The 8,911-nt window shown below is 51.3% G+C and overlaps 1 long non-coding RNA gene across 2 annotated transcripts; it reads left to right on the plus strand.

Moving 5' to 3' along the window:
• The first annotated feature begins 343 nt into the window (after positions 1-343).
• LOC124649649 lies at positions 344-1,363 on the plus strand. Of its 2 annotated transcripts, XR_006986737.1 has the most exons (4): positions 344-491; positions 626-776; positions 1,037-1,166; positions 1,306-1,363. It is a non-coding gene; the product is annotated as an uncharacterized LOC124649649 (long non-coding RNA). The 2 variants fall into 2 exon arrangements; XR_006986736.1 differs by lacking the exon at positions 344-491 and having other exon boundaries at positions 542-776.
• The last annotated feature ends 7,548 nt before the right edge of the window (positions 1,364-8,911 follow it).

The following is an 8,911-nucleotide window of genomic DNA, read 5'->3' on the forward strand; positions in this document are numbered from 1 at the left end:
TGAAAAGGTATCCGTTCTATGATGCGTTTCGTACATGGGCAGTTTTAAAATTGGAGTGTTTTGTTGGTCTTCATTACATGTCTGAACATTTACAGTATGAAAATTCTGAAATAAGTTGCATATAAAGTGGCGGGCAGAGCTAGCAAGGCAGCGGCGGCGGAGGAGCAGCGTTCTCTCAGGTCGGTGGGGGCGGAGGCGCGGCGTTCTCTCAGGGATGTGGTGGTGGAGGCGGCTAGTTCTCTCAGGGCGGTGGTGGCGGTGGTGGCGGTGGTGCGACGTTCTCTCAGGGCGGAGCTGGCGGAGGCGCGGCGTTCTCTCAGGGAGGTGGAGGCGCAGGCGCAGCGTTCTCTCAGGGCGGTGGTGGCGGAGGCGCGGCATTCTCCCAGGGCGGTGGCAGCTTGTCGCTCTTGCATTCGCAGTCGCAGATCTCCCAGGCCTCCCTCGACGAGAACCTCCTCAGCCCTCGCCATCCCTCCCCTGCGCGCGATCAGGTATCGTATACATCCCTCGTTGTTGTCATTACTAGTTACAGAAGGTAGATTCCTTAAGAAAAAAAATTAAAGAGTGCATACTGTTTGTCTCCTGCCCAATTGTGACATTCATTTATCTTTACATTGGTGACCAGAGATTCTCCTTGCATGATGACTCGTCGAAGAGGATGTCTTCATTTCCAGCCAATTCAGCTTCTTCTGTGCGTGATGAATCTCAGCTGCAAATGGCAAAAACTTCAAGCAAAGCTATGCTTCGGTGGAACCCCTCTCTTCCAGATAGCAAATGTAAACTCAAACCCTTATGCCCTGACAGATTTTTCATTTCATTAACATGCACTTGAAGCACAATTAATTTGGTATGTTGAGTAGGTTCAAAAGAATCATCTCATTTATTGAGTTTGTAAGGTTGACTGGTGCATGTTGTGCACCTGAAGGTTCTCTAAACATACACTGTAGATTATTTTTCTAAGCTGCCAAATTGTCTTAATTTAGAAGTACTATATTTTGTACTGAAATGTCCAATTGATGGTGCTTCAACAGGTCAGATTAATGAGGATGTTGGGCGCAAATTTCAGCATGTTGCAAGTTCAGTGCATAAGATGGGAATGGTATTAGACTCTGTTCAAAATGATGTTATGCAGTTAAACAGAGCCATGAAGGAGGCATGACTAGATTGTAAGCTCCCCATTATTTCTACTTTGATCATAAGGGTGTCCATAACTACTGAAACTTTTGTTCATGAGTTTTGCACTCAAACTATGTTGCTAACAACTGGTGCATCAACTAACTGAGCGCATGTATTTGTTTTCTTCAGCAGGTAGCATACAGAAAAAGTTTGTGCTCGTAGAGACCTCTCTCCAGCAAATTGTAAGCATCGTCGCTGCTCCCTACCTTTTTTAAAACAACAAAGTTTCGTTTATTGAGACATGCTACCGCAGCTTAAGGACAAGACGATCTCAAGGTGCTCCTTGAAGGCAGCACAAAAAGCAATCCTGACCAGATGAGTGCTCTGAACAACCACACCAGCAAACTCGATGCGATATTATCGACACTTTCAATCATGAAGCAAGTGCAGGAAGATTTGAGGCAACTGAAGGGTGACATCTTCAGAATCTTTACAAAAGAGATGGAGGTACAATTGCTATGATCAACCACAAGTATTGACACTACTCTGTTCATTTGTCTTTAGAAATTATTCTGATGGTTGACATGTGCATATAAGAAACTATCTTGCTGAGTTACCTGTATGTGAAGTCCTCTCTTATGTCCATATGCGTGGGTTCAGTTTCATATAAACATATTAGCTGGTTTGTATCATTTTCTTTTCAGGGGCATCGTATCATTTTCTTGTGTATCTTATTTATTTTTAGAAGGCATCATTTCCTTGTCTATTCATGGTATAAAAAAGTACCAAATCTCAGTGTGTGCTAGTGCTTATTTCTAGCATTTTACGTTAAAGTTAAAAGATGGTTTAAAATACACGTAAAATTCTGTATATGGTTTGACATGCTCAAATGCCATGGCTTCAAGTACTAGAGCAACTAATATTGGTCCATAGTCTTCTTTTTCAATCTATTAACTACAACAAAACAAGGCTGTAGAGGTTTTATATAGCATGATTGTTCCTGTTCCTCGTCCTCTGCTGTTTGAAATCATGCATTCCTGTCTTTAGGATTGCTAAATTATCTTACTATTTCTCTCAAGGTAAAACTCTACCCAAGCTGAAGACTGGGATCAACTGATGATGATGCATATAGAGTGTGCTGATTGAATTGGAAACATAGCGATGATATAGTTACATTGAGCTCTAACCGGTATTATGAAAATTCCAGAATTGGTGTTTACAGTGGAACAATGTGCTACCTCTTTACCTTGTGAGATATTGTTACAATGAGCTGTAACTGATATTGTATGAAAAATCTAGAATTTATGTTTACGGTGCACTGGATACTATATCGATACTGTGTGCTTCTGCCTGTATGATGTTTAACTGTTTATATTGTGTGCTTCTTGTATCTTGCCAATGTGACGGTGTTTGATTGGTGGGCTTTTTGGGAATTGCTCAAGGTGCAATTAATTGTATGTAATTTGGGGCATTTTTTATAGGGTTACGAATTGGATTTTGAGGCATTTTTTGAAGTGCCACAAATTGGGTTTTGGGGCACATCTCAAAGTACCCCTAATTGGGTTTGGGGCACTTGTCAAAGTGCCTCTAATTGGATTTTGGGGCACTTTGAGAAGTGCCCCTAATTGGATTTTGGGGCACTTGCAAAGTGCCTCTAATTGAATTTTGGGGCATTTTGAGAAGTGCTCCTAGGTAGTGCCCCAAATACCTTTAGAGATGCAAGTAAAGGTGGCACTTGAAAAAGTGCCTCAATAGCTAATTTGGGGCACTTTGTTTCACATTAGGGGCATTTTGAAGTGCCCCTGTTATTTTACCGTGATGTAGTGCAGAGGCGGCCCCTACCGCCGTTTACCTTGGTGGGAGGAGAAGAGCACTGGCCCAGCCGCCGAGGGCTCGGGGGCAGCCTCCGTAGCAATATGCTCGGTTCCGCAAGACGAGGAGCAGCCCATACGCTTGGCAAGGCGGGGACTGCCACTCAACGCTTGGCAAGGCGCATCAATCTGGGGCCCCCAATCGAGGAGGACGCGCGAGGAGGCAAGGAGGGCCGCCTCGATTGGGGGCCCCAGATTGATGCGCCTGCGCCGGCAGAATGATGCGTCCAGCCGGGACGGCATCGCGGACATCCAGCCCCACCACCAACTGGTGAACCAGAGGAGCCGTGGTTCTGGCTCAACCCGCAGCCTCCTCGGATCAGGCACTGGCCGGCATGGAGACGGACCAGCGCCATGGGCAAGCGAGGAACAGACGCGCGACTGGAAGGGCTGTGAGCTATGTTACATGGTACGGGGATACGAATATGGGGATATGGATACGGAGATACGGCGAAACGGCATTTTCTGAAAATAGACTTACGGGGATACGGCAAGTACAACAATGCTACACTTACGGGCTATTTCTACGGAATCCTAGTTACGGGCAGACGTGGAGAATCGTGGGGAGACTTCAGTTCCTAATCTCACGGGAGGCAAACAATTTGCTCCAACCGAATTGGTCCACCTCATCCCGTAACAATATCCCGTAACAAAGTTTGCGTAAGTGTAGCATTAGTATATGCATAAATACATTAAAAAATCTAGGAGGATCATCAACCCAATTACAAGAGCTATTACTAGAGAAACTAAACTTAGAAATTTCATGAGCAACTTGATTGGCTTCTTTTGGGCAGTACTGAAATATCACTTCACTAATCTGAGACGAGTAATACACACAGTCTGCATAGATAGCGGCGCCTTCGCTCCACCAACGATGCTCTCCCGTACATGCTTGGATCGTCTCCATCGAATCCGACTCGGCTACCATCCTATTAGCTCCAAAATTCTCAGCCATCTTCAGTCCTTCTTTCAATGCCCATGCCTCTGCTAGTGCCGCTGAGTCCACATGCGATAACCGGTTGACGGCAACAAGATCGTCCCTCGCCTTGTGGGCGTCCTCATCGGCCTTCAACAGCGCCATCCTCTGGTCCTTGACATTCTCCTCCTTCTTGATGAGGTAAACCTTGGCGGCCTAATTGAGATCTTCCTAGAGAGACGTCTCGCATTGGGCGGCTTGCTTCTCGTGGGCGGCGGCTGCCGCCACGTGCTCGTCAAGTTTCTTGTTCACCCCGGCGAGCGTGGCATTGGCATCATGTTCCTTGGTGAGCTCCTCTTGCAGAGCCTTCACCACCTCGTCATTCTTGGCAAGGGCTTCGCGGTGCGCCTTGTCCTTCCCGGCGAGGACCTCTTGTTGCGCCTCTGGTCCTTGGTGGCCAGCGCCTTGTCGAGCTTGAGCTCATCCCGGAGCGTCCATCCAGAGATAGTAGTCTTTTCCTTGCATAGGCATCCCGGCAAGCAGTGTTCATCCCTATAACACCAGTTCATCGCCAAGCAATACGATCATACATGCATGATGTAGGGCTGTTAGCCTTCGGACGGCCTGAACCTGGGTAAAATCTTTGTGTTCTTGTTTGCAGGTCGAGAGAGATCCAGAGCATACTTGCCACCCTTTGCCAAACAAATAAAGGGGGTATCAAGAATCCTGATGTTTGTGTACCCACATATGACACCTGAGTTCTTTCCCCTCCATTTCAAGTGTTGCTTTCTCAGGATCGTGGAACGACACTTTGTATGTAGCCTAACCATAAGATGGCCATTCGAGGAAGTGGCATCCCTGTGAGAAAGATGGGGTCCAGCCCGGTAGTCTCATTGCCGGGGCGTGCATGCCTGAAAACGAGTGGCCCCTAAGTGACTGTGCACCCCGTGGCAGCACTCTGGATCCGGTCCAACGCACACGGTCTGATCGTTCGCATGCTTAGGAGTCCCCCGAAAACGTGGGGCAAATAAATATACAAAGTGTAAAAGACTTTACCCCGAGAAGCAAAAATCTACAATAACAGAAGCAAAATGTGCAGGTCATGCAAAAGCAAGTACTGCCATAATTTTATACAATATGTGGTTTTCGGCACCACATGCCCAGGTAATTGCGCTGGTACAAGGGGAGCCTAGGTCCCGTCAAGGATAGCCTCGTATGCTAGTCCAAGGGCACCATCAAGTTAACGACCTTGGCGACGTAATGGGCTACCGCCGCTTTAGCCATTGCTTTGCTCTCCTCCGGTGTGATCTTCTCAGAGACAACGGCGGTGGGAAAGCAGAACCCTGGTGGTGCAGCCGCAATAGCATGATGTTGGCGGTTGCCTCTACCACCTGCTTGACCTCCGCCTCCACGATGCTCTCCATCATCCCTATGAGACCAAGCTGCCCAGTAAGTGGGAGAAGAACCGGGCATGGTTGTCAAACTGGTCGTCATTGGGGTACTATCCCGCTCCAATGGGTGCAGGCCAAGTTGCTGCATCGCGTCCATGGCCTGGTCAATGATCTTCCGGAGCCACGCCGCATCCCTTTTCCACCCCCGGTTGACGGCGACAAGATCGTCCCTCGCCTTGTGGGCGTCCTCATCGGCCTTCAACAGCGCCATCCTCTGGTCCTTGACATTCTCCTCCTGTCCTTCTTGATGAGGTAAACCTTGGCAGCCTTGAGATCTTCCCGGAGAGACGTCTCGCGTTGCGCGGCTTGCTTCTCGCGGGTGGCGGCTCCCGCCACGTGCTCATCAAGTTTCTTGTTCACCCCGGCGAACGAGGCATTGGCATCCTATTCCTTGGTGAGCTCCTCCTGCAGAGCCTTCACCGCCTCGTCTTTCTCGGCAAGGGCTTTGTGGTGCGCCTTGTCCTTCCCGGCGAGGACCTCTTGTTGCGCCTGGTCCTTGGCGGCCAGCGCCTTGTCGAGCTCGAGCTCATCCCGGAGCGCCTGCGCTTCGTCTGCAAGTTTCCTCTGGTGGCGCTCCTTGATCCAGGCGAGTTCCTTGGTGGTCCACACCACAGCTCCGGAGCCAGGCTTGCCAAGAGAATTTCATGCAGCTTGGCCGGCCGCAGTGATTCCATGCTCCTCCAGGAGAACATGTTGCTCAAGGACCCGGGTCTCCATGTGGTGGAATTCCCGGCGACCTTGATTCAGGGCGACCCAGTTCTTCTCGATCGCGTCGTTCATCTTCTTCTCGTGGCGACCGATCTCCTTGGACCTCAGCTCGAGCCTTGCCACGGCGGCCTCGTGTCGTTCCTTCTCCTGGTGGATGGTCTCCTACAGGGCGCGCTTAGCTTTCGCCACTTGAGCTTCGCGGACGCGCGGATCATCTTCGAGGGCGCAGTACCTCCGCGCCACCAGGTCTAGGCCTTTGCAGGCCTGGGAGAAAAACTCGCGCCCCACAGCCATGGACCTGTAGGCGCTGCTGCTTGCGCCCAACTTCATCGAGCGCATCGCCGAGCCCAAGATATCCAGGTATATTGGCTCCCCCGACGGGATGATAGTCGGCACCCTCGTCATTGCCGCTGGGCCATTCCCGGCACTGCTTGCTGAAGAAGCAGGGACCCCAGGGTCACCCTACCTTCATCACATGTGGCCTGTGTGTGGCTTGTTGGCGGGGCCTGCGCCTAGTCCGCTGGCGAGACCTGCCCGCCAGCATCTTATGTTTGGCCAGGTGGCGGGGCCTAGGGGCTCGCGCTCGTTGGCGGGGCCTAGGGGCTTGCTCCCACAGAGCGGCCCTTGCCGGGCCTGACCTCCGTCAACACCACATCATCATCCCCGATAGTGCGCTTGTCAATTTCCATCTCAGGAGCATCGTGCGCTGTGGGCTGCTCACGGTCACCATCATCGGAGCATGTCTCCACCGTGACAACGTCAATGGTTGGGGGCAGGGATTCCACCCTCCGTGAGTTCCACGACGACCACAGGGATTGCTCCCTCGCTGGCGAAGAGGTGTGCTCCAGCCTCCAGGGCTGCTCCCAATCACACCTGAAGAAAAATGGACGAAATGCAACTTCAGGCACCGTGGTGCCTTTCGTCATTGATTGAAGGAGATAGGGTGCAGAGTTACCGGCTAACGTAGATGCGTTCGCCAGATCTCCTCCAACTGTTTCATTGTCAGGCACGGATGTCATGTTGGTGTTCCCGCCAATGCTCTTCCCGGCGATCTTGTTGCCAGAGACATCAGGAGCACCTGTGAAGAGGAAACCTGAACAAGATTCATAAACATATCCGCCATCTCCGGATGCAGCATGAAAAGAATGTGAAGTTTCCCTTCTGGCTCCTCCACGATCTTAGGGACGGCATCGTACCCAGGCATCCTATCATTGGGGATGGCGGCTGAGCTGGAGCTCCCTCCAACACCCTCACTTCCGTGCATCTCCGGGACGGTGCAAGGCTTCTTGCACGCTGGTCACGGGCCGGCTTTGCTAGAAGGAAAGTGACATACAGAAGCAAAATCTCAGAAGAACAAGGAAAAGGCAAAATCAAACCTGAGGAGAAGGAAAGGTGATGTGTGCTTACCCGCTTCTTTCGTCGATGGGGCCCCACGCCCTCTTCATAGTGAAAGGGGCTGGATCAGAGGTCTCTGAGGCAAGCCTGGTTGACGGCGTGGGAGTCGCTGAGCGGGAGCATTCGTGCTCCATCACTATCGCCGCCGCCCCTTCCCGGGCCGCCAGGTTAGCCCTGATCTCATGCCACCTATGCAGTACCAGGTTTCACACGTCCAGCACCACTGCCTTTTCCCGGGCCACGGGTGTCACCATCAGCCAGCGCTAGATCGGTGGCACCTCATCCTTGTCATCATCATCGCTGCCCCGTGCCTCCTGCCTAGGCGGGATGAGCATGTAGCCTGTGGCAGTCTTCTGGAAGCCGCCCAGGAGGTGCTCCTCCTCATCAATCTTGATCACTTGCCGGGAGGCTGGCGTCGCTTCTCAAGGACGACCCCAACTCTTGGCGGGCGTGTCATGGCGCCATAGTCTCGAGGCGTCTTGCCAGGCCAGCTAGGGGTGTTCTTTCCGGGCTGCTCGCGATCTCCCCATCTTCATCGGTGTCGCCGTCCTACCCTGACGATGACGAGCTGCTCAATTGGTCCTCGAAGGCAGCTGACTCAGGTGTGATACCCAGGATCCCCCAGGCATTGCAACCTGGCATCGATGCCACAATTGCGCTGTGGCGGGTGTTGTTTTATAGGGGAATCACCTCATCCGAAAGCGGCTTCGCGGCGCCACCCCTGCAGAGGAAGCTGACCAGAGTGGCCTCCTGCCCAAACCACAGGCGCTTCTTGTCGTTCAGCCCCGTGTACAACCACGCTAGGTAGAACCTCTCCTGCAGCGGTGCCAAACATCGCTCGATGTATTCGAAGACAACCTGCTTGGCCGCTAGGCCTCACTCCTGAAGAAGCTTGATCTGCTACAACGCGGGGCCAAACTCCCTATCCCGGTGATCCCGGTTCTTCCAGGTCTTGTTGTGGATTGCGGCAGCTGTGGGCTTCATGTAGCAGTCGAGCAGCTTGGGGACGCGGACATAGCACCACTTGTCATGCCACTCGTCCCACTTGGATTTGAAGTCACATTTGATGTACTCCTTGGAGAGGCCGTTGTGGAGGTGGAACGTAACTCCCCCAGCAAGCACCTCCGCCGTCTCGATGCAGGGAAAGTAAAAGTAGCAAAGAGTGCCACTGTGGTGACCCAGCGTACCACTGCATGGTGTAGTACACAAGTCGTTGACATAACACAAGTGAAACATCGTTCCACTCATATTACATCCCTCAGAGTGGTACAACAGAAACATATGCGAGTCCAAGGCATGTCTATAGAAGGATACATCAACTGTTTACAGAAGATCATCATAGTCTCCGACTTTACAGTGAGGTAAAACTTCAAATAAAGCTCCAGAAGAACGACTCGTAACCTAACTTATTGCTAACTCAAGCTTAAGAGCTATTTGGCTTGCTATAGAACTCT

The sequence above is a fragment of the Lolium rigidum genome, chromosome 4 (assembly GCF_022539505.1).
Source record: "Lolium rigidum isolate FL_2022 chromosome 4, APGP_CSIRO_Lrig_0.1, whole genome shotgun sequence".
In the NCBI taxonomy this organism is placed as follows: Eukaryota; Viridiplantae; Streptophyta; class Magnoliopsida; order Poales; family Poaceae; genus Lolium; species Lolium rigidum.